Source organism: Bos grunniens, chromosome 11 (assembly GCF_055505025.1).
Source record: "Bos grunniens cultivar Pamir isolate PY7600 chromosome 11, Bosgru_T2T1.0, whole genome shotgun sequence".
Classification (NCBI taxonomy): domain Eukaryota; kingdom Metazoa; phylum Chordata; class Mammalia; order Artiodactyla; family Bovidae; genus Bos; species Bos grunniens.
The window spans coordinates 11,962,399-11,987,237 of record NC_141175.1 but is presented as its reverse complement, the minus strand read 5'-3'; the positions used below and the strand labels follow the sequence as shown (position 1 = coordinate 11,987,237).

The 24,839-nt window shown below is 45.0% G+C and overlaps 1 non-coding gene across 1 annotated transcript; it reads left to right on the top strand.

The window, feature by feature from the left end:
* Nucleotides 1–4,097: 4,097 nt before the first annotated feature.
* LOC147362546 (U6 spliceosomal RNA) lies at nucleotides 4,098–4,202 on the top strand. Its single transcript, XR_015137548.1, has one exon. It is a non-coding gene; the product is annotated as a U6 spliceosomal RNA (small nuclear RNA).
* The last annotated feature ends 20,637 nt before the right edge of the window (nucleotides 4,203–24,839 follow it).

The following is a 24,839-nucleotide window of genomic DNA, read 5'->3' as shown; positions in this document are numbered from 1 at the left end:
TTGAATCTCAGTTTGCCACCTACCACCTACCACCTGCAGAACATGGGCATTCTACCTGAAATCTCTGTTCTCAATTTCCTCATCTTTAAAATGGGAATGACAACCTCGATCTTCACAACCAGGAATGTTGCGAGGTTGAAATGAGCTAATGGACAGCAAAAGCACTAAGTGGGAACACAGAGGGTGCACGGCAGGGCGAGGCACGGAGCACCATGAAGGACCTCGAAGACTGACTTGGGCGCCACTCTGGGTCTGATCACGTGAGTTGTCAACAAGGGCCAGCATATCCTCAAAACTGATTGTCTTCCTTGCCTTCTCTAACAGAAGAGTGGGGAGGGCACATTTCTTTCATCCAGTGAGCCCACTTGGATTGACTGGCAGTAGTCGTCTATGGGAGCTGCCCACCTGGCCCAGGGCAAGGGAGGACAGTGAAGGGTTAGCAAGGTTTGCCATGAGAATAAGAAGTCTGGCTGGTGAGATATATGCTGTGTTTGCTGTCTCTGTTATGGAACAAGGTCTAAATAGAACTCCTCACTATTTTGGCCTGGATTTGTGTAACAGCTCCTACATTGATCTTTCTGCTTGTTGTCCCTTCCCACCCTCTGATCTTCAACTTCAGTTGCTAGAGTGAATTTTCTAAAATGAAAAGCTGACCATTTCACCCTATTACCTGTCACTGTCCCACGGCTCCTCCCATTGCTCTGAGGATCCCAGGGGTGGCTTTCAAGGCCTCCATTCATGTTCCCAGCCCCACCCACAGCCATTCATTTCCAAATATCCCAACCGGAAGCCCCATCGACCTGCAGGCCTTCAAGAACCGAGATGTGAGGATCCAAGGCAGCTTGGAAAGTCAAACCCCAAACCCTGTGCCCAGACTCACAATATCAGGTTGAGATCAGGTTGAGATCAGGGACAGCCAGAGATTTCACTGCATTTGCCAACAGTGAGTTTAACGAACCGGAGGGAGCTGGTAAACTTCCAATGAACCCTGAAGTGCAGTTTAGCAAAGCGGTCACCTGCTCACCCCTAACCACACTGATGGGATTAGTTCTGCATCACTCCTGCAGAGGGGAATTTACCCGGCTTTCTTTTCCTGATCGCCCATTCCAAGACAAATCTTGGCAGCTAGACACAGGGTGGAGGCTTCCAGCCACTGCTGTATCCAGAGATTTCTAGTCCAGGATCCAGGCATGTATGAGGACCCTTATCCCACAGGAGGCCATTGAGGTTCCTCCTCATTCCTTCTCAGTCCTTGCTGTTCCCCTGAAGGCAATCAGATATTTCAGTCTTTCAGTTTCACAAGATCCCACCCGACACTCCTGCTCTGGTCAGGTGCAGAGATGAGCCTTGGTGATTCAGCGATGGTGCAACATGAAAGTATTCAATGGACATTGTCAATGAGCTGGACAGGAAGGGTTGATGGTCAGGAAGCATAACCCACACCACATGGCTGAGGAATGAGGAACTCAAAAGCAAATCTCCATTTGTTTCTAGAAGATTGGGATGTTCACTGAAATACTAGGGAAGAGTCTAGACTTGCTCAACAGGCAAGTATATGAATGAGTTCCTTGAGGGAAATAGCTTCTTTAAAGAAAAGAATCCAAACAGGTTTGTTTTTTCTTTTTTGTCTTCAACTTTTTAACTTTGAAATAATAACAAAGTTATGGAAAAACTACAAGAATAGCACTGCTGCTGCTAAGTCGCTTCAGTCGTGTCCGACTCTGTGCAATCCCATAGACGGCAGCCCACCAGGCTCCCCCGTCCCTGGGATTCTCCAGGCAAGAACACTAGAGTGGGTTGCCATTTCCTCCTCCAATGCATGAAAGTGAAAAGTCAAAGTGAAGTCATTCAGTCGTGTCCAACTCTTAGTGACCCCATGGACTGCAGCCCACCAGGCTCCTCTGTCCATGGGATTTTCCAGGCAAGAACAGCACAAATAACTCCTAAATACTTTTCCCCTGGATTCACCATTTATTCATATTTTGTGACATTTGCTTTCTCATTCTCTCTATAGAGAGCTTTTTTTTTTGGACATTTGAGAGTGAGATATGATGCCCCTTTTCCCCTAAATATGAACATTCACATAACCACAGCACAATTAGAAAAATCAGGAATTTAAGCATTATACAATATTATACCTAATCTAGAACTTCCTTGGTGGCTCAGACAGTAAAACGTCTGCCTACATCACGGGAGGCCCCGGTTCAATCCCTGGGTCAGGACGATCCCCTGGAGAAGGAAATGGCAACCCACTCCAGTACTCTTGCCTGGAAAATCCCATGGACGGAGGATGGGACCCTGGTAGGCTACAGTCCATGGGGTCGCAAAGAGTTGGACATGACTGAGCGACTTCACTTTCATTTTTCTTTCACTTTTTCATACCTAATCTACACTTCAGTCATGTCCGACTCTGAGCGACCCCATGGACTCCACCACGCTCCCCCGTCCCTAGAATTCTCCAGGCAAGAACACTGGAGTGGGTTGCCATTTCCTTCTCCAATGCATGAAAGTGACAAGTGAAAGTGAAGTCGCTCAGTTGTGTCCGACTCTTAGCGAACTCATGGACAGCAGTCTACCAGGCTCCTCCATCCATGGGATTTTCCAGGCAAGAGTACTGAAGTGGGGTGCCAGTGCCTTCTCCGACCTAATCTACAGGTCTTATACAACTTTGGTGAAGCTTAGGACAATTTTCTCCAGATCAAGATCCAATCCAGAATAACACGTCACATGTAAATCTCCCTTAATTCTGGAATGGGTCTCCAGCCTTTTTTGTTTTCCATGACATTACTATTTTTGAAGAGCACAGGTCATTTATTTTGTAAAATATTCCTGGACTTTGTCAAATACTTCCTCATGATTAGTTTCAGGCTATGCATTTGGGGCAGAGATGCCACAGAACTGATACTATATCCTTCTCAGGACGTCGTACTGAGAAGCATGTGTACTCAGTCACTTGGCAACCCTGTGAACTGTAGTCGGCCAGGCTCCTCTGTCCATGGGATTCTGCAGGGAAGAATACTGGAGTGGGTGTCATGCCCTCCTCTACGGGCCCTTCCCCACCCAGGGTTCAAACCCACATCTGCTTCATCTGCTGTATTGGCAAGTGGATTCTTGCCACCTTGGAAGCCACCTAGAGGCCCCATATTAAGAAGCACTTCATGTCCATTTGCCCTATTACTGGTGATGGTTACCTTAATCACTTGATTAAGGTGGTGTCTACCAATTTTACCTACTGCACAATTATGATTTTCTCTTTACAGTTAATAAGTAATTTGTGGGGGAGTACTTTGAGACTATATAAATATTTTATTTCTCATCAAACTTTCACCCTCTTAGCATCTTTATTTTTATCTATATTAATTTCTCAGATGATTGCAAAATTGTGACAATTTCTATTGTTATGACTCAGCATTCTACTGTGCAGAAGAGTCTACAGTTATAGAAACATACAGGGGATGATGAGCGCATAAATTCTTATCTTATTCAGTGGGTTATAATTCATCATTATTATGATTTACTTGCTAATCAAATTGTTGCAGATGTGGCCAGTGAGAACTCATCCAAGGTGGTGCTGTGTCATTTGGATGTGTCTCTCATATTCACTGAGCAATTCCCGATTTTCTGACACAAGAGGGAAATAGACTCATCCTATATTTTCTCTGGTCTCATGTAGGAACCAGCCATTTCTTCTAGGAGCTCTGGTTCCCCTGTGGAGGCTGATATTATGGTACTTAGAAGGTAGGAGCTGGGCACAGCTTGGCTCACTGTTCCCAGGGTATCACTGCTTCTCGGTCTTCTCAGTGGATAGAACTAGGAAATGCATACGTATATAAATATAAATCCAAGAGTTCAGACCGATGCCTCAGTTCCAATCATTTCCTGAATGTACGTCTCTTCCACAACAGTGAGAAACCTGGCTCTCAACATGCTTAATACATTTCACCTTTTACTCAGTCTGCCAGTACACAGAGACTAGTTTCAGAATTAGTCACTGTGAAAAAGAAGACCATTAGGTAAAGTTCAGTATTTGTTTGCAGTTCTTTTTATGTTTAAGCTGAGAGTATATATCAAAGTCGTGTGTTCAAAAGTTACTTGGGGTGCTTGCTTCAGCAGCACAGATACTAAAATTAGAACGATATGGAGATTAGCATGTCTCCCGCATAAGGATGACCAAAAAAATGCCACTTGAATTAGTCCTTTTCCACCTCAGTGTGGTTTGTTATTCATTTGAAACATAATTCAATAAATTATAAATACAGACATATTTCACTTGAGATTTTTTCTCTCTATGGCTTGTTTCAGTTCTCTTATGAGTAGCATAACTAAATTTTCTTTTCTCCACTTTTTTTTCAGCTTGTCTTATTGTTTTTGTTTTAATAAAGGAAATTAAGCTTTTTACAGTAGTGAAAGCTAATTTATCCGGTCTTTTCCCTGACATTTTTTGTTATTTCTTTGATACGGATGGGAGAGAGTTAGGAGCCCCTCCTCATATCTGCTAGAACCCAGCACCTGGTCTGGAGCATAAGAATGCTCAGCAGACATGTGTGGAATGTTGGCTGGAGGCCTAACAAGTGACTTCCCCTTGTACCTGGATAGATAGACCCAGGGTCTTGACCTTATGATGATTATAACGATGATTATCACAGTAGTTACCATTAAGTTGAATAATTATGAAAAGTTTTAGCAAAGGGCATGGATGAGGTAATCACTGATTAAATTGCACCTGCTACTGAGCTCTAAGAACCTGGCATGGTGCTCCATTATCTTATTTAATCCTTCCAAGAATCCCATTTTACAGATGGGGAAACTTGGGTTTTAGAGAGTCGTTTGTTCTCATAACTAGTAAGCAGTGAGTTGGGACCTGAATCCAGACCTGACTTCAAAATCTACACTTTATCCACAATATGTCCCAGGCTTTGCATTTCCAAAGACAAACACATACTCAGTCAGCTAATTCAAGGAACTCTGAAGCTCTTGCTTACAAGGTCAAAGATTCCTTAGCTACAGCCAGCTGCCAGCCAGTTCCCAGACTGAATAAAGACGAGTCTCAGGAAGTCGGGTCCATAAAGGTATAAGGACATTCTCCTTTGATGGCTTAGAAATCTACCATCATATTATGTCCTCCCTGTCAAAAGTCAAAGTATGGGAAAATGAACATTCTCAGGCCCAGGTGTTGGAAGTATGATGACAGCCAACATTAATGAGCTCTTACTCTGAGCCAGCCCCTTTACCCTGGGATTCTTCACCCTCAGCACTGTGGACTGTAGGGACTGGACCACCCTTTGCTTGGGTGGGGAGCATTGTTCTGTGCATTGTAGGGCAGTCAGCAGTATCCCTGGCCTCTACCCACCCGATGTTAGTAGCACCCCTCCCATCGTGACAACTAAAGATCTCTCCAGACATTACCAAAAAATCCCCTTTGGAGGACACACAAATTCACCCCAGCTAAGAACCACTGCTTACAAATATTACACTACTTTCATTATCACAACAATCTGATGAGATTGGCATTTTCATACCCCATCTATAGACAAGGATACTGAGGCACAGATATGTTAAAGTCCTACTGCCAACAAGCAGGAGAGAAGGGACTAAAAGCCAAGCAGTAGGAGTCCAAAGGCTACAGAGCTTCATTGTACTGGCCAGCCCATCTGATCTGACCTTTCCAGAAAACAGTTTGGCAGAATATTAAAAAAAAAAAAGTAAATATGCATACCATTTAGCCCACAGTCCCAAGTCTAGGACTTTAAAGAAATGTACACATGAGGCTGTTCATCTCATTCTTTACAGTCACGAAAAGCTTGAAGTGGAGTAAAGACCCGTCTGGAGGGGACTAACCAACCTTCCTCTTGGCCTGAGCATGTGGGCACTAAGCTTGAGCCAGAAATAAATTTTTTAACCATGTGATTTTTTCTGCAGACACTAAAAAGAGTTATACAGATCTGTACTGACACAGAAAGATGTTCTTGATACTGGATTGAATTTTAAAAATGTAAAACCTACATGTATAATATGGTTTTACTTCTATAAAGTTTTCTGTATATATAGCAAGGGAGGGAAGTACCATTTTTAACAAGAGGTGATTACAGCAGCTCTTGCACTTGTTTGGAATATTATCTGATGGGATGCTTGGCGTGAGAGGAAGGCGAGTCACAAAAGGCCACATATTGTAGGATTCCATTTATATGAAATGTCCGAATAGGCAAATCCATAGAGACAGAAAGAACAGTGTTTGCCAGCACTAAGGGGAGGGGGACGGGGGAGTGACTGCTAATGGGTATGGGATTTCTTTATGGGCTGACAAAAATGTTCTGGAATAAGATAGTGATGATGATGTTGGAAGGACTGATGTTGAAGCTGAAACTCCAAGACTTTGGCCACCTGATGCGAAGAACTGATTCATTTGAAAAGACCCTGATGCTGGGAAAGATTGAAGGCAGGAGGAGAAAGGGAAGACAGAGGATGAGATGGTTAGATGGCATCACTAACTCAATGGACATGAGTTTTGACAAGCTGCGTGAGTTGGTGATGGACAGGGAGGCCTGGCGTGCTGCAGTCCATGGGGTCGCAAAGAGTCGGACATGACTGAGTGACTGAACTGAACTGAACTGATGATGGTTACACAATCTTGTGAATATACTAAAAACTGCTGAATTGTACACTGTAAAAGGATGAATTTTATAGCATGTGAATAATGCTTCGGTAAAACAAATCTTGACAGAACTTCAGGGAGAAATAGACAAATCCAAAGCAATGATTGGGAAGCCGGTGACACCATGGAGAATCTATCCCCCCAGGAATCCAGAGGACTGTGGTAGGGGGCATTTCCCCAGTTCATGGAAGGAGGAGCTGAAGTCAGTTGAACATTGAAGGGCATCTTGACAACTTGGGGCAGCCAGGGCTGACACATGGTTTCCGCATACACAGATATGTGCCTGCTTCTCTCGCCTCTCTCTCCATTACTCTGAGTTCAAGCTCCAATAATCTCTTGAGAGTCTAGATTAGTCCCTTTAATAGACTTCAGTGGAGTCAAAGGATAAAGCTCTAGCCCCCTGTCATCAACTCCACCAGCTCCCACTTCCACCCTAGGAAGCCCAGGGTCCAGGTAAAAATAGTGAGCTCAGCTTGTTACACAATCACTGCAGAACAAACCCTTCACCCTTTACTTCCTACTAGACCAACACTCCCCAAAGCCCAGCTCAAAATCACTGCAACGACATGGGGGCTTGTTTCCCTGCACAACAGGAAGTCCTGGGCAGGGTTATTCATTCAGTGGCTCGGGGACATCATTAAGGACCTGGCTTCTTGCTCTTTTTGCTCAGATGGCCTCTCGTGTTGTCTCATCCTCAAGGGTGCAAGACGGCTGCTGCAATTCTGGATCCCACCTACAGCATCAGTGTCCAGAGGCAGAAAGGGGTTGATCTGATCCTCCTCAGAAGGAGGCTCCTTCCTTCTCATAGTCAGGACTGGACCATGTGCCCTGGCCCTACCCAACTCCTGGCAAGGGGCTGAGGACCACCATGATTAGCTTAGACTCATCAGGATTTACCTGAGTAGAAAAGCAACTTAGTGACCAGAGGGGCAGACACCAGAACAAAATCTGATCTCTGCAGCATTGGAGGAGGGGGAACTGGCAGTCAGCCACGGTGGGCATTCCTTCCCCACAGGCCTTGCCCTCTGCCTGGCATGCCTTTGTCAATCTCTCCAAGTTTACGCTTTCTCTTCCTTTTTAAAAAAATATTTATTTATTTTTTTGGCTGCACTGGTCTTCATTGCAGCCTGTGGGATCTAATTCCCTGTTCAATCCTTATCGAACCTGGGCCCCCTGCACTGGGAGCATGGAGTCCTAGCCACTGGACCACCAGAGAAGGCCCCCCCTCCTCCTCCACACCAACAGGGGCACCTTCTCCAGAAAGCCCTCCTTGTCCTCATTGCCTAGGTCAAAGAACCAGCACCTTCTTGTAGCTCTGGCCATGACTGCAACTAAACAATTTCACATGTCATTATTTGAACAGATATAGTCTGTCCCACAGAGGCAGCTCCACACTCTTTACCCATAGTTCAGTTCAGTTCAGTCACTCAGTCGTGTCCGACTCCCATCACCGACTCCCGGAGTTTACCCAAACTCATGTCCATTGAGTCGGTGATGCCATCTAACCATCTCATCCTCTGTTGTCCCCTTTTCCTCCTGCCTTCAATCTTTCCCAGCATCAGGGTCTTTTAAAATGAGTCAGTTCTTTGCATCAGATGGCCAAAATATTGGAGTTTCAGCTTCAACATCAGTCCTTCCAATGAACACCCAGGACTGATTTCCTTTAGGATGGACTGGTTGGATCTCCTTGCAGTCCAAGGGACTCTCAAGAGTTTTCTCCAACACCACAGTTCACAGGCATCAATTCTTCGGTGCTCAGCTTTCTTCACAGTCCAACTCTCACATCCATACATGACCACTGGAAAAACCATAGCCTTGACTAGATGGACCTTTGTGGACAAAGTAATGTCTCTGCTTTTTAATATGCTATCTAGGTTGTTCATAACTTTCCTTCCAAGGAGTAAGCATCTTTTAATTTCATGGCTGCAATCACCATCTGCAGCCATGATTTTGGAGCCCAGAAAAATAAAGTTAGCAACTGTTTCCACTGTTTCCCCATCTATTTGCCATGAAGTGATGGGACCAGATGCTGTGATCTTAGTTTTCTGAATGTTGAGCTTTAAACCAACTTTTTCACTCTCCTCTTTCACTTTCATCAAGAGGCCCTTTAGTTCTTCACTTTTTGCCATAAGGGTGGTGTCATCTGCATATCTGAGGTGATTGATATTTCTCCCGGCAATCTTGATTCCAGCTTGTGCTTCCTCCAGCCCAGCGTTTCTCATGATGTACTCTGCATAGAAGTTAAATAAGCAGGGTGACAATATACAGCCTTGACGTACTCCTTTTCTTATTTGGAACCAGTCTGTTGTTCCATGTCCAGTTCTAACTGTTGCTTCCTCACCTGCATACAGATTTCTCAAGAGGCAGGTCAGGTGTTCTGGTATTCCCATCTCTTTCAGAATTTTCCACAGTTTATTGTGATCCACACAGTCAAACAGGACACAGTCAAAGCCTGGCACAGAGTAGGTGCTCAAGCAGTTTACTGGCTCGACATGTGTATCAGTATGCTACAAGAAGCAGATGTGAGGTTTGGAAGATGATATCAAGGGCTTTCTGAGTAACCCAAAACAGAGTGCTCACATATTAGACATACCTTGATGACTGTACAAATGAATACACTAACATAAGTAGGTGGGGGGTCTCCCAGGTGGCACGAGTGGTAAAGAATCTGCCTGCCAGTGCAGGAGACATAAAAGACATGGGTTTGATCCCTGGATCGGGAAGATTCCCTGGAGGAGGAAATGGCAACTCACTCCAGTATTCATGGCTAGAGAATCCCATGGACAGAGGAGCCTTGGGCTACAGTCCATAGGGTCGCAAAGAGTCGGACACGGTGGAAGCAACTTGACACGTAGGCACGCAAGTAGGTGGGAGGTGTGATACAGAATGATTTTATTTTCCTCTCTGTCCTTTTCTGGGTCATTTAAATCTTTTTCAGTCATACAAGGGGCTGAGTCATTTTTACAAAAACAAAGCCTTTATTAAAAAAAAAAAACCTGAAAATATCATTTTCAACTATTTGGATGTGGAAGGAACCCATGAGGGTGCTAAGAGCTTCTCCTTCCCTTATTTTGTTTTCCCACCCTCCTTTCCCTGGGGCACCCTCTTTGGCAACCTCTTCCTAATCTCTGGGCTTCCCTGGTGGCTCAAATGGTAAAGAATCTGCCCGCAGTGCGGGAGACCTGGATTTGATCCCTGGGTTGGGAAGATCCCCTGGAGAAGAGAATGGCTACCCACTCTAGTATTGTGGCCTGGAGAATTCCATAGCCGTAGTCCATAGGGTCACAAAGAATAGGACATGACTGAGCGACTTTCACTTTCCTATCCTCCAGGGATAGGCATGAGTTTGTTACAAAGGCCCAAAGGCTGTGCTGGGTCTAGGAATAAAAGTGAGGCAAAAAGGTAAATTTCCATTTAAAAATTATGCAGGCATTTGCGTTTTACTTATCTTTTTCTCCAAAAGCAGGAATTTGGGAGATTCAAGACATCTGGCTCTTTTAGTAAGAAAGTAGAATCTTTTCTCATAAACACCCAGGTTAATTATTTGTATGTGATGAAGCATTCATTCATTCATTCATTTGTTCACCCATTCATCTGTTCACTGGTACCTTCCTCTGCTCTTGGCCCATCCTGAGAGTGGGGAATATAGAGATGGATCAGATTTGGTGCCTGTCCCCAGGGAGACAGAAGACACATTCACCACTCTCACTGCAGCTATGGCATTCTATGGTGGGTAGGCACAGTGTCATACAGAGACTACCATCCAAGGGAAGGGGCATTTGAGATGTTTTCAAGATCACATAGAAGTTTGTGAGGTAGAGGAGTGAAAAGGTATCCCAGAGAGAAGGAACATCTGAGCAAAAGCACAGCAGCTGGGACAGCTTAGTACATTGAATGCAATGGGCAAGAGCAAGGATGTGTAGCCGGACTGCCTGCATTTGAGTCCTGCCTTACCCATTTTTTGGCTATCTTGAGCAAACTTTTTACTCTTTCTATGCCTCAGTTTCTTCATCTATTAAATAGAGATAATGAAAATGATAGAGACAGGGTAAAGGGGACAAAGTAGGTGATTAAGCAGCTAATCCCACTAGGAGGCTGTAAGTAGAAAAAGTCTGGGAGACCCCTAAAAGTTAATGATCACTCAAGAAAGCAAGTTTGCTTTACCACAAAACCAAACAGGCTTGCTTAGCAACAAACCATGCCACAGAAGAATGGGACATGTGCCCAAACAATAAAACAATGGTGGCATGAGCCCCACATCCTGCCCAGTGAGCTCAGTAAGTTAGGACATGCTCTCTGTATTCACAAAACACAATAATTTTTGGACCTACCTTGACCACGTAGAGACAAGAAAACTCCCCTGCTTATCTTTTTTGATCACAATGCAGTAAAATTAGATGTCAACTACAGGAAGGAAATAAACTATTAAAAATACAAATATATGGAGGCTAAACAACATGCTTCTGAATAACCAACAAATCACAGAAGAAATCAAAAAAGAAATCAAAATATGCATAGAAGCGAATGAAAATGAAAACACAACAACCCAAAACCTACGGGATTCAGTAAAAGCAGTGCTAAGGGGAAGGTTCACAGAAATACAAGCTTACCTCAAGAAACAAAAGAAAAATCAAATAAATAACCTAACTTTACACCTAAAGCAACTAGAAAAAGAAGAAATGAAGAACCCCAGGGTTAGTAGAAGGAAAGAAATAATAAAAATTAGGGCAGAAATTAATAAAAAAGAAACAAAGGAGACTATAGCAAAAATCAACAAAACTAGAAGCTGGTTCTTTGAGAAGAATAATAAAATAGACAAATAAAATAGACAAACCATTAGCCAGACTCATCAAGAAAAAAAGGGAGAGGAATCAAATCAACAGAATTAGAAATGAATATGGAGAAATCACAACAGACAACACAGAAATACAAAGGATCATAAGAGACTACTATCAGCAACTATGGACAGTAAAATGGACAACTTGGAAGAAATGGATGAATTCTTAGAAAAGTATAACCTTCCAAAACTGAACCAGGAAGAAATAGAAAATCTTAACAGACCCATTACAAGCACGGAAATCAAAACTGTAATAAAAATCTTCCAACAAACAAAAGCCCAGAACCAGATGGCTTCACGAGTGAATTCTGCCAAAAATTTAGAGAAGAGCTAACACCTATCCTACTTAAACTCTTCCAGAAAATTGCAGAGGAAGGTAAACGCCAAACTCATTCTATGAGGCCACCATCACCCTAATATCAAAACCAGACAAAGATGCCACAAAAAAAGAAAACTATAGGCCAATATCACTGATGAACATAGATGTAAAAATCCTCAACAAGTTCTACCAAACAGAATCCAACAACATATTAAAAAGATCATACATCATGACCAATTGGGCTTTATCCCAGGGATGCAAGGATTCTTCAATATTCACAAATCAATCAGTGTGATATACCACATTAATAAATTGAAAGATAAAAAATATATGATTATCTCAATAGATGTAGAGAAAGCCTTTGACGATATTCAACATCCATTTATGGTAAAAACCCTTCAGAAAGCAGGCATAGAAGGAACATACCTCAACATAATAAAAGACATATATGATAAACCCACAGCAAACATTATCTTCAATGGTGTAAAGTTGAAAGCGTTTCCACTAAAGACAGGAAAAAGACAAGGGTGTCCACTCTTACCACTACTATTCAGCATAGTTTTAGAAGTTTTAACAACAGCAATCAGAGCAGAAAAAGAAATAAAAGGAATCCAGATTGGAAAAGAAGAAGTAAAACTCACTGTTTGCAAATGACATGATCCTCTATATAGAAAACCCTAAAGATACCACCAGAAAATTACTAGAGCTAATCAATTAATATAGTAAAGCTGCAGGATATAAAGTCAACACACAGAAATCCCTTGCATTCCTGTCCACTAACAATGAGAATACAGAGAGAAACTAAGGAAACAATTCCATTCACCATTGTAATGAAAAGAATAAAATACTTAAGAATAAATCTACCTAAAGAAACAAAAGACCTATATATCAGTTCAGTTCAGTCACACAGTTGTGTCCAAGTCTTTGCAACCCGATGGACTACAGCACGTCAGGCATCCCTATACATAACCAACTCCTGGAGTTTACTCAAACTCATGTCCATTGAGTCAGGGATGTCATCCAACCATCTCATCCTCTGTCGTCCCCATCTCTTCCCGCCTTCAATCTTTCCCAGCATCAGGGTCTTTTCAAATGAATCAGTTCTTTGCATCAGGTGGCCAAAGTATTGGAGTTTCAGCTTCAGCATCAGTCCTTCCAGCGAATATTCAGGACTGATTTCCTTTAGGATGGACTGGTGGGATCTCCTTGCAGTCCAAGGGACTCTCAAGAGTCTTCTCCAATACCACAGTTCAAAAGCATCAATTCTTTGGCACTCAGCTTTCTTTATAGTCCAACTCTCACATCCATACATGACTACTGGAAAAACCATAGCTTTGACTAGATGAACCGTTGTTGACAAAGTAATGTCTCTGCTTTTTAGTATGCTGTCTAGGTTGGTTGCAACTTTTCGTCCAAGAAGCAAGCATCTTTTTATTTCATGGCTGCAATCACCATCTGCAGTGATTTTGGAGCCCCCCAAAATAAAATCTGTCACTGTTTCCACTGTTTCCCCATCTATTTGCCATGAAGTGATGGGACCAGATGCCATGATCTTAGTTTTCTGAATGTTGAGTTTTAAGCCAATTTTGACTCTCTTCTTTTACTTTCATCAAGAGGCTCTTTAGATCTTCTTCACTTTCTGTCATAAGGGTGGTGTCATCTGCATATCTGAGGTTACTGATATTTCCAGCTTGTGCTTCATCCAGTCCAGTATTTCACTTGATATTCTTTGCATATAAGTTAAATAAGCAGGGTGACAACATACAGCCTTGATGTACTCCTTTCCCGATTTGGAACCAGTCTATTGTTCCATGTCCAGTTCTAACTGTTGTTTCTTGACCTGCATACAGATTTCTCAGGAGGCAGGTCAGGTGATCTGGTGTTCCCATCTCTTGAAGAATTTTCCAGTTTGTTGTTATCCATACAGTCAAAGGCTTTAGCATAGTCAATAAAGCAGAAGTAAATGTTTTTCTGGAACTCTCTTGCTTTTTCGATGATCCAGCAGATGTTGGCAATTTGATCTCTGATTCCTCTGCCTTTTCTAAATCCAGTTTGAACATCTGGAAGTTCACGGTTCACATACTGTTCAAGACCTATATATAGAAAACTATAAAACACTGATGAAAGAAATCAAAGATGACACTAATAGATGGAGAAATATACCATGTTCATGGATCAGAAGAATCAATATAGTGAAAATGAGTATACTACCCAAAGCAATCTATAGATTCAATACAATCCCTATCAAGCTACCAACGGTATTTTTCACAGAACTAGAACAAATAATTTCACAATTTGTATGGAAATACAAAAAAACCATGAATAGCCAAAGCAATCTTGAGAAAGAAGAATGGAACTGGAGGAATCAACCTGCCTGACTTCAGACTATACTACAAAGCTATAGTCATCAAGACAGTATGGTACTGGCACAAAGACAGAAATATAGATCAATGGAACAAAATAGAAAACCCAGAGATAAATCCACACACCTGCTGCTGCTAAGTCACTTCAGTCGTGTCCGACTCTGTGCGACCCCATAGACGGCAGCCCACCAGGCACCCCCGTCCCTGGGGTTCTCCAGGCAAGAATACTGGAGTGGGTTGCCATTTCCTTCTCCAATGCATGAAAGTGAAAAGTGAAAGTGAAGTTGCTCAGTCGTGTCTGACTCTTAGCGACCCCATGGACTGCAGCCCACCAGGCTCCTTTGTCCATGGGACTCTCCAGGCAAGAGTACTGGAGTTGGGTGCCATTGACTTCTCCATCTTTGACAAAGGAGGAATATACAATGGAATATACAATGGAGAAAAGACAATCTCTTTAACAAGCAGTGCTGGGAAAACTGCTCAACCACCTGTAAAAGACTGAAACTAGAACACTTTCTAACACCATACACAAAAAATAAACTTAAAATGGATTAAAGATCTAAATGTAAGACCAGAAACTATAAAAATCCTAGAGGAAAACATAGGCAAAACACTCTCTGACATAAATCACAGCAGTATCTTCTATGACCCACCTCCCAGAGTAATGGAAATAAAAGCAAAAATAAACAAATGGGACTAATTAAACTTAAAAACTTTTGCACAATGAAGGAATCTATAAGCAAGGTGAACAGATAGCCTTCAGAATGGGAGAAAAATCAACTGACAAAGAATTAATCTCAAAAATATACAAGCAGCTCATGCAACTCAATACCAGAAAAATAAATGACCCAATCAAAAAATGGACCAAAGAACTAAACAGACATTTCTCCAAAGAAGACATATAGATGGCTAACAAACACATGAAAAGATGTTCAACATCACTCAGTATCAAAGAAATGCAAATCAAAACCACATTGAGCTACCATCTCACGCCAGTCAGAATGGCTGCTATCAAAAAGTCTACAAACAATAAATGCTGGAGAGGGTGTAGAGAAAAGGGAACCCTCTTACACTGTTGGTGGGAATGCAACAGCCACTATGGATAAAAGTGTGGAGATTCCTTAGAAAACTGGAAATAGAACTGCCATACAACCCAGCAATCCCACTGCTGGGCATACACACTGAGGAAACCAGAACTGAAAGAGACATGTGTACCCCAATGTTCATAGCAGCACTGTTTACAATAGCTAGGACATAGAAGCAACCTAGATGTCCATTGGCAAATGAATGGATAAGAAAGCTGTGGTACATATACACAATGAAATATTACTCAGCTATTAAAAAGATCGCATTTGAATCAGTTCTAATGATGTGGATGAAACTGGAGCCTATTATACAGAGTGAAGGAAGTCAGAAAGAAAAACACCAGTACAGTATATTAACTCATATAGATGGAATTTAGAAAGATGGTAACGATGACCCTATATGCGAGACAGTAAAAGAGACACAGATATAAAAACAGGCTTTTGGATTCTGTGGGAGAAGGCGAGGGTGGGATGATTTGAGAGAATAGCACTGAAACATGTCTATTACCGTATGTGAAACAGATCACCAGCCCAAGTTCAATGCATGAAACAGGGCACTCAAAGCCAATGCACTGGGACAACCCTGAGGGACGGGATAGGGAAGGAGGTGGGGGGGTTCAGGATGGGGGACACGTGTACACCCATGGCTGATTCATGTCAATGTATGGCAAAAACCACCACAATATTGTAAAGTAACAAGCCTCCAATTGAGATTTAAAAATTAATTAAAAGGAAAAAATAAGAAATAAAATTTTAAAAATCATTGTAATATAAAGAGGTGATCAAAGAATATACGGTCAAAAAATACAGGGAAAAAAGTAATAGAAGTTTGTTATGCAGTTAGTTAATAAAAATATTATGTCTTTTTTCCCCAAAAAAGAAAAGAAAACTCTCCTGCTTAACCTGGAGGAAGACCTAATGGTAGAAGAATGATGCCTATTCAAGAAAGACAAAGAAAGTCTTCTCCCCCTCCCCACTTTTCCTTTGATTATAAAACTGTATCCCAATAAGTTCTCAGGGCACAGCATCCTCTCAACCAACCTCTTGTAAACCTCACAAGGGTCCTATTCTAATACATCACTTCTTATCTATCACTTTGCCTCTCAGTGAATTCTTTCTGCCACTGAGACATAAAGGATTGGAGTTCTTCAGAGACCCCAAAACAACACCTAACAGTTTTAATAGCACCTACCCCCATAGGGTTGATGAGGATAAACTCAGATAAGCTACTTAAAGAGCTTAGACCAGCCCCTATGGAGGGTAACCTTTGGTAAATTGCTAGCTCCTAGTTTTGGTATTGGGCATTGGGGGCGGTGAGACTGAACTGAGACTGGGGAATCTGGTGGGAGCCAAGGTGAGTTCACCAGGAGAATGACACGATCAGACCAGGGTGCCTGCAGGGGAGAGGTGGGCTGGAGCGTGAGTAGAGAGAGTTAACACTGTGGTCAGAGCACAGTGGTGAGGCCAGGCCTGGCAAGAGCTATGAACACAGGGAAGGTGGAGGATTTAAGACTGTCTGTTGGGGATGAATTGTGTCCTCTCAAAATTCAGATACTGACGTCTTAATTCCCAGTGCCTCAGAAGGTAACAGTGTTGGTGGAAAGGGTTTTTAAAGGTCATTAGGTAGAATGAGGTCATTAAAATGGGTCCTAATCCAATATCCACTGGTGTCCCCATAGGAAGGGTGTCCCCACAGGACAAGACAAGAAGACAGGGAGGACCATGCAAAGACAGAGGGAGAAGGCGGCTACCTACGAGCTAAGGAGAGAAGCCTCAGAAGGAATCAACCCTGTGACACCTTGATCTCAGACTCCCAGCCTCCAGACTGTGTGAAAACAAATTTCTGTTGTTCACATTCCCTAGCCTGAGCTGTCGAGCTGTCATGGCTGCCTGAGCAAATAGTTGTCAGCATCCAGCCACAGAGTGGAGAGACCTGGAGATTGCCTGGAAATGGGAGCTAAGGGACAGACAGGACAACCCCTGGACTCTGGCTGACCCAAGAGATGGAAAGAGCTATCATCACTGAGATGGGGCAGGTGTGGGGGAGGAGGAGAAGTGGGCCACGAGCCAGCGTCCACCCTGTCCCATCTCCTGCCTCTTGGGCTCCGGGAACCCTGGCCCCAGGCCTGCTATGGCTCCACCAGTGCTTCAGGCTTGCCATCTCTATGCCGTGGGACAGACACTGTCACACCCAGCCCCTGTGCAGCCTGGGTGGGGTGAAGAGCATGGATGAGGCATTGCACAGTGTGAGGAAGCATAAGGATGGGAGGGCCAGCAAAGGCCAAGGCACAGAGACAGGGCCAAGGGCACCCATCCTTCCAGGAAAACAGTCTGGTCACCAGGAGCCAGCTCATCACCTTACAGAGGGCCGAGCCCAAGATGTAGTTTACTTGGGTGTACTGGGATACTGGGCATCTCTTTCACTCCTGGTGATAAGAACGCCCACTACCCAGGCTCAGAGAGGTGACGTGATTTGTCTGGAGACATGCAGCTGGAGAGACAGGCCTGCCTCACGGACAGGAGCCCGTGCCCTTAACGGTTCTGACGGCATATTTCAAGTTTTCTTTCAGAGGGGCTTGGGCAATCAACATCAGACTTTGATAATAATGTCCAGAGAGTATGGATATTACAAAAAGAGATGTCATCTCTGAATATGTGTTTATGAATTTTATGTTTAAGAATATTTTAAGGAGGTTGCAAGGCCCAGCTGTTTAAAAAAATTAAATGTAAGAACTTGGAAGCCCTTGGAGGCAGGAAACAGTAATTACTGCAAAACACTCGGTCGACACAAATGCCCGCCAACTCCTGGGCCATCTGGGGAGTCCAGGCCCTGCCCCAGCCAGGCCCCTGGGGAGTCCTCCACCCGCTCAGGGGCTCCATCCAAAGCCACTTCCTCCGACTCAGCTGAGCTCGGAGCCCGCCTGGAAGCTGGCCTGCTTCCGAGCTGCGGTTTCTGCCTTGATGTGCTGGGAGCCATCCCACGGTCTGAGGTCTGGCTTTGTTTTACTTCTTGCCTCCCAAGGGAGGCTAAGGGAGCACTGGGTCCTGAAGGCAGTAGGTCCTGGGTTCAAATCCCACCTCTATCTCCCAGAAGTCCACAGGACTTGAGTGTGGGCTGTGGAGTCAGACCCTAGGTTAGAACCCAGTCTCGACCATGTCCCAGCCACATAGCTGTGGGCAGCTCATTGCCCTGCATACTTTAATTTCCTTACCTCTCTCATGAAGTTTAGAATGGTACTGACCTTACAGGATTGTGGAGAGCATTAAATGACCCAGTATGTATAAAGCCCTTGGAACAATGTCTGACACAGACTAAGTGCCCAGTAAATGCAGGATATTACTATTATTGTGTCTTTGAGCAGTGCCCTTTCACCTCCCTGAGCCTCAGCTTCCTCATCTGTAAAATGGGAATAATGCTGGACCCTACCTCAGAGCACTGATGAGCAAATTAGATGAGATAATACAAGGAAAACACTTGGCACAGTACCTGGCAGCTAGTGAATATTCAACAAATTGTTTGGAATTATATTTATTATCTCAAAGCCCTACTGGGAGGCTCACACTCTGGAAAAGTTGCCTGAGAAGGTTTAAGGATTAAAGTAGTGAGAAGAGAGATGAAGCCATGCCATTTAACAATTTCTAGAGCAAGGGTGGCCAGCAGCCCTGGGGCACAGTAAATGCTTTGGTGAGTGGTGCAGGATGGGCAGGGAACCACGGAGGGGATGGAAAGCATCTTGTTTGGAAGCTGGGGCTGGCAGCTGGCAGCAGGGAATTCTGGGAGTAGGATGGGCGGGGAGGATGTCAGTTGTGGGGCTGAAGGACGGGACTAGGGGAGCAGACTGCCAAGGCCAAGGGTGGGGCCGGGTGTGGCAGCCTGGAATCTGAGCCTGTGGGTGGGAGGAGGGCATGGTTCCAATCTGACCGCAAGCTCAGGCATGTCCCTGCCCCTCCGAGCTGTACTTTCCTCATCTGTTAAGTGGGGCCCAGTGATGCATTCAATGACTCAAAGCACACGTGTGTGCTCCATCGCAGGCACATGTAGGGGCTCAGTTGCAGGGCTGTTAACACAATCTGGAAGCCTGCTCAGGTGTAGGGGAGAAGCTAGTGACCGACCCACCTGATGTCGCCCACAGACAGGTGGCAGAGGGTGCAGGACCCCTGAGCCTGGCGTCACAGCATCTTGGGTTTCCCTCCTCTGCTCCCTTAGCAGACTAATGAGACCTGGGTGGTTTCCTTTGAGTCCTAAATGGGGAAGCAGACTTTCCAGCTTAGGGGTGGGCCTGGTCCTGATGCCAGTAGGCACTGGAAAGGGGCCCTGTGTGTGAGGCTGTCCTCTAAGTGCCTTCTGTACAGCAACTCCCCATGCCATGCAAACTATGTCCTGAGGCTCACCAAGCTCCCCACCCCCTAGCTGGTACCAAGATCCTTGCACATTCCTCCCCAGGGCCCAGGCTGCAGGTCTCACTGTGCTAGGAGTTCTACCAGCAGCCTCACTCCCCTCCCAGCTCTGAGACCATGACCGCCAGTCACAGGAGCCCTATTGGGACCTGGCACACAGTCAAACTTTGTCCTCTGCAGGGATTCATTCTAGAGACTTATATTAATAACAATAATAGTTTTGCACTTTCTATGTGTCAGGGGCTGAACTAAGCTCTCACTTGCATAGAAAATGAACAATGACCATGTTGTGAGGTGGGCTCCATGATCCTGTTCCTTGGCTCAGAGACATCCCAGATCTCACCCAGCATCACACAGTGGAGGGTTCAACCAGGACAGACTAACATCAGTTACTCCTTACTCAGGAACCACACTGTCTTTGACTCTGGAAAGGTTTAGGTGTCTATAGGCCTGAGCTCTGCCTCCCATGGGTGACCTTGGACAACTCTCCAACAGCAGAGATGAATAACAAATATTACCTCCATCACAGTCATGGTTCTTCAGAGAAACAGGACCAATAGGATAATATATATCTAGGGTAATATATATCTAGGATATATAGATAGATAGATAGATAAATGCATGCATGCTAAGTCACTTCGGTTATGTCTGACTCTTTGTGACCCTATGGACTCTAGCCTGCCAGGCTCCTCTATCCATGGGATTCTCCAGGCAAGAATACTGGGGTGGGTTGCCATGCCCTCCTCCAGGGGATCTTCCTGACCCAGGGATCAAATCTGCATCTCTTATGTCTTACTGCATTGGCAGGTGGGTTCTTTACCACTAGCGCCATCTGGGAAACCTATATGTGAATTGGTTCAAGCAATAGAAATTCAGAGTGCAGGCTGCCAGACTGGTGGTGACTCAAGTAGAATTTGATGTTGCAGTTTTGAGGCAGAATTTCTTCTCTGGAAACCTATTTTGCTCTTAAAACCTTCAACGGATTGGATGAGGAGCACCCACATCATTGAGGGTAACCTTTACTTAGAGTCAACTAATTGTAGAAGTTGATGTTGACCACATCTACAACACACCTTCACAGCCATACCTAGATTAGAGTTTGGTTACGTTACACAGTCCTACAGCCTAGCCAACTTGACACATAAGATTGACCATCACATCCCCAATTCATAGCCAGGGCTCAGAGAGGTGAACAAGCAACCCGGCTCCCATATATACAACTGGGAAAGTGGGAAATAGGATCCTTGTCCACATATATAATATGTCTATGTTAACATCTCTAGGGAGTAGGATTTCAGGTGATTTTTACTTTTTTCTTTATAGCTTTCTTACTGTTGAGTATTTTTTAATTGTACATGCATATAATCATGAAAAAATTAATTTTCACTTTGAAAAAAGTGAGACTTTCTAAGGCTATAAAGAAGTTATTAAAAAATAGTTACAAGTCTACAATTGATTGTCCAAAGACTAAGAAAAAAGCACAGATAGATCAAACTAATGTGAACAGAGCTTAGCTGTTGGTGAGTCTAGGTGGGAGATAAATGTTCACTGTATTATACCTGGACATTTTCCATGAGCCTTATTGTTCAAAATAAGTGGTTGGTTGGAAGGGGGATTTCCAAATAACCAGACAGGAGAGTCAGTGTTGATATAAGTGGGTCACATAGTCATTACTATCCTAGGTGATGGATATATGGGGGAAGACTTCAGAATTCAAAAAGTAAGAGCACCGGTTGTGATTTTTAGGGCAACCACTAAAAGTGCCAAATTTCCAAATGACTAGAAAGAAAAACAGATGATCAGCGTAAGATAAGAAAGGAGAGAAAAGGAATGTGTAACAAAAAAGACAAACAGAAGGCACAAAAGGAAGTCGATGCAAATCCCCAAGTAACTCGGTACTTCAGTGTGCATGGACTAGACGACCCAACTGAAAGAGACACCTCCAAACCTAAGGACAGGACATCCCTGGTGGCGCATGAATCCCTGGTCCGGGAAGATTCCACACGCCAAGGAGCAACCAAGCCCAAGAACCACAACTACTGAGCTCCGGCTTGGAGCCCGTGAGCCCAGTTCCTGAGTCTTTGAGCTGCAGCTACGGAAGACCAAGCACCCTGGAGCCCGAATGCTGCAACTACTCAGCCAATGTGCCGCAGCTGCTGAAGTCTGCAGCACACAGCCTGTGCTCCGCAAGAGAAGCCACCACAAACTAGAGAAGGCCCGCGCAAAGCAACCAAGACCCAGTGTGGTCAGAACTAAGGTTTTTTAATAAATAAATAAAACCAAAGGATATAGGAAGGTTGAAAATAAAGATACACCTGCAAATAACAACCCCAAGAAAACTGCCATAGCTATATCAATAGAAGACAAAACAGACATTAAGGCCAAAATCATTACTAGTAATAAAGCCATTTTATAATAACAGGACAGGTTTCATCTGTCCATAAAATTAGCAATTTAAAACTATATACACCTAAACTTCAAAATACATAACACAAACAGTATTAATAGAAGCAATAGAAGGAGGGTCGATAAACTTCACAACCATAACTAGAGATTTTAACATATTTTCTTTAGTAATTAATAGAAAAAGTGGGGGGTAGGGGGGGAGTGAGAATCTAGAAGATTAGACAAGATTTAGAAACCTGATCTAATTGACCCATTTGGAACCCTGCAGCCACACTTACAGAAGACACTGCCTTTGCCAGGACAATGCAATATTTTCCAAAAAAATGACCACATACTGGGCCACATAAGTGAGGGGCTGAAATCATTCTGAGCATGCATTCAATCTAGAGATCAATTACAAAAAAGATAACTAGAAAATCCCCACACATTTGGAAATTAAGAAACAGATTTCAAACACGAAATCACAAGGAAAAATGCAAAATCAGGTAAAGGTAGAGAGATCCACTTGGAGTCTGGGGAGGGGGAGCTGCCTAGGAACCTTATCTGTTTTGTTTGTGGGATGTGTGGCCATCTCGCCTCATTGCTCCTAAGTGGCTTTTCAAAGCCAGCCCTTACTGAGCACCTACTGTGTGCCAGGTCTGTGTGCTCTCTCCTGATTTCTCACCTGGAACATCCACAGCAGGTCCTCACTCCGGAGAGGACAAAGCTGAGGCTTGGAGGGGTCAAGTGACTCACCCAGTCACTCAGCTAAAAAGCAGCCCACGGCTGTCAGTTCCCATGATTGTATACCTATGAGGCTGGTCGGAAACACTCCTGTTTTTCAGATGGAAACTGAGGCTTATGGCATAAAGCCAATAAGTGACAGGATCTGAACTGGGGATTTGCACCCAGGCGGTACAGTAGTAAAGAATCTGCCTGCCGATGCAGGAGACGTAAGAGATGAGGATTTGATCCCTGGTTCCAGAAGATCCCCTGGAGTAGGAAATGGCAACCCACTCCAGAATTCTTGCCTGGAAAATTCCATGGACAGAGGAGCCTGGCGGGCTACAGTCCATGGGGTCACAAGAGTTGGACTTGACTGAGCAAGCATGCCTAGGTGGGTGTTACAGAGTGGGAAACTGAGGCTGAGGGCCACTGGGACTTGCATGGGAATGCACGGCTAGGGATGGCAGGACGCTGGGATTCAGGCCTCAGCTTCTAGAAAGGGAAACAAGTCTGAGAGGAAATGACCACAAATGCCTCCCATCCTGACCCAGACAGGAAGGGAAGGACAATGTCCCAGACAGACAGAAGGAGAGGGCTTCTCACCCCGCAGCCCTCAGACACAGGGGCCCCCGGGGGCAGACAGGAGTCCATTATCATGAGGTCTCAGGGGTGGGGCAGCTGAGCAAACAGCAGTCCTCTGGCAAGGACACAAAATGGCCATTGAGGAAGGTTGGGGCCCGGGGGAGCGGGCTGGGGGTGTGGGCAGCTGCTGTGAACAGCCCCCAAGTGGAGGAGGCAGCGGCTATCTGCAAGGCATCCCAGCCACCAACCCTCTCAATGTACTGATGAGGAAGCTGAGACACAGGCCTGGGATCTCACCGGTGGGCGGTCAGCTCCCAGCACTCTGGCCCTGGGGTGAAGGATGTGGTGGCACCCCGTGGGGCCCAGTGTGCTGTTTCAGGCATGAACAGATGAACCCAGGAAGCCACCAGTTCCATGTAGCTCACCCTGAAGCCCCAGCTCCAGGTGGCTCAGAGCAGCCCTAGCCCAGAGAGGCCTGACAAGGAGCGCAAGGTCACACAGCAAGTAGAGGCGGCTAGTCTCTCCCTGCCCTGCCAGAGCTGCTTCTGCTTTCTGGCCCCCACCCTACTCCTGTCTCCCAACCCCCACCTTCCAGCTGTCTCCTTGGAGGGCAGCACAAGGCTGGTCAGAGTTCCACAGGGTATATGCGTGCCAGGTGTGGCTGAGACAGTTGGGAGGGCAGGTGGGCAGAGGGGGCTCTAGCCGAGATCGGATCCCATGGCAGCTGCTCCACAGCTGCTCTGGGCTGCCTGGGGGTCAGGCACTCCAGGGTACACCAGACCCCGGGTCTGCATCCTGACTCTGCCCCTGATGCTGGGTGGTGACCCTGGTTTGGAGTCTCTTCCTCTCCCGAGCCCTCAAGCTCCCCACCGGCACAGGTACCCACTCCGCCTGATGAGGTAACGCAGTGTGCTGGCACTGGGATGATCGGGTTGCTATTATTATTATTATTATTACCTCCTGGTGACGTGAGGAGAAAAGGTCAGGAGGCCTGTATGAGCCCAGTTCTTCCTCTCTGGCAGCCAGCACTCGCTTCCTAAAGCCCAGGTGGGTCTCACGCCCTCATCCCGCTGAATGCCTTTCACTGCTTCCCAAGCATAGTCTGTAAATATTGTGAAATTAGAGTCATTCTGGCTGGAGTGGGGCCAGGGGCCCAGAATTCCACCCCTGGGTCTCCTCCTCCTGACCTTTCACCCCTCCAAGGAGTTCTGAGGCTCCTTCTTGTACCCTCTGGGTTCCATGACATCTACTTGGAGAACCACTGGTCTGGGCATGTGAAGCCCCTTAGCCTGGCATTTAAGGTGCATTTCCTCACCTCTTCTCAGCTCTCATTTCTGTTTCCTGTGGATGCCCCCCGGGTGGTCCAGGGCCCCCGACACCCCATTCCCCCTCCCAGATCCTCTCCCTGTTTTGCATTTGGCAGATACCTCCTTAACTCCAGAGGCCTTGAAGCCTGCCTAGAAGACATCCCTGATGGCCGGAGGGGGCCAGG